The following is a 1,804-nucleotide window of genomic DNA, read 5'->3' on the forward strand; positions in this document are numbered from 1 at the left end:
GAGAGAGAGAGAGAGAGAGAGAGAGAAAGAGATAGGATGAACAAACTGCAATGGCGACAACCGCTGTCAGTTGTGTAATGGTAAGGCTCGCCGAAGATTCGTGTGCAGGAAATTCTTTTAATCTGTATCTCCGCCAGTCTATTGGGATGTTGTACTCAGCTCAGACCGGCGTGGCTGTAGCAGAACTGAATACAGAAGCCCGTTCACAATATTATGTTTTTTAGATTGGAAGAGGATCAAGAAAAGATGGAAAGACAACATAACGGAATGGACAGGTTTTAAGTTGGGTGAAGCCCTTCGAAAGACTGGAAATAGAGACAGATGGAGAAAATGGGGAAAATGGTTGCCCGATCATCCGTGGCGCCCCAACGGTCATTTAGAATAAGGGATAAGTAAGGAAGTAAGAGTTGGCGAAATGATGTGATGATAATGTGAGCGCGCGTCTTAAGAAGAAAGTGAGTCGCCAAATAGGCTATTAGTTTCATCAGCCCTAAACTCCCATTTAAAAATCTGGGTTTATTGGTGTCTGGCAACATCATCATCATTGCCTTTCTCACCCTGGATCAGGATATAGGCCACGAACGAACCCTTTCCACATTTCCCTATCCTGTGCTAGTCGCTTGATGTCACTCCATGTCTACCCACTTTTCTGTAATCCATTTCCATGACTCTTCTCCAGGTTCCACGTGGTCTTCCCCTTGAACTTTTACCCTGTGGGTTCCAATGAACGAGTTGTATCCGCGTTTGCGGTGTAGCAGTTAGGCGCTTCGTTGTCGCTCACAGGAGACCTTAGTTCGATCTCCGAGTGAGGAGAAAATTTTCATCGAGTACCTTGGTCTTTCTGCTGGGGTGTTATATCTTCCTCAGTCTGTGTTGGCATTGAAAGGCATGATGAAAAGCCTGACTCCTAAATGATTTAAATTGTATCAATAGGAGTATAAGAAAAACACCTACATTAAAAAAACGAGTTGTGTCTATGAGCCCATAGCCATACTTTGACTCGGTGTGGAATCCTTTGTGTTCTGTAATTAATACTTCGTCACGCTCACCACACACTGGAGACATTTTCAATCGGGCAAAGCCCCGGAGTAAGAGTATTGGGAGTTTTGTTTTAGTTTGTTTGTTTGTTTTCGAAATGTATGTGTGTCGATTGTGGGGGGGGGAGGGGGGGGGAGTAATTATACAACATATCAATAAACCGGTTTGCTCGAGTAGGACAAGTCGCGTTAACACAAATTTTTTATAATTAAATATCAATCCACGCTTTGTACAAAAATCTACGTAACGAATAGTCCCACGTAAAATGTTCAACGACTCATCCATGCAATCCCTCAACAGATATTATAGCAATGCTAACTTGACACGTCTAAACGCGCCTGTTTTTTGTTTAGGTTTAGCCGCTTGTTGATTTCAGATAGAGGCCATGATGTCCTGCGACTGTCTCCACGGGAGGTGAGTGACACCATCAGCACTCTCACAGATCGTCCCGGTGGTCAAAAATACCAAATTTCCGCAAATGCCTGGTGATTCTCGGTCTAGCAAACAAGGAGCCCTCCTGAGTAAACATATTAGCCCTTAAACTGGCGAATAAACACACAAGGCGTAAGACAGAAGGGCTGAAAAGATTACAGTTGTGCAAATACTCTGAGGAGGGAGGTTGACAGGAAAGAGGGAGCTGGTGTGAAAGGAAAGGTGTCGTTTGTGTTTTCTCGCAATAATGTGAGTTGTTGGAAAAGGGATGACAGAGAAAGAGAGTGAGAGAGGTGGACAAGGAAGCCAGGAAGGAGAAAGACAGAAAGGGGGG

This window comes from Aplysia californica, unplaced genomic scaffold, assembly GCF_000002075.1.
Source record: "Aplysia californica isolate F4 #8 unplaced genomic scaffold, AplCal3.0 scaffold00165, whole genome shotgun sequence".
Classification (NCBI taxonomy): domain Eukaryota; kingdom Metazoa; phylum Mollusca; class Gastropoda; order Aplysiida; family Aplysiidae; genus Aplysia; species Aplysia californica.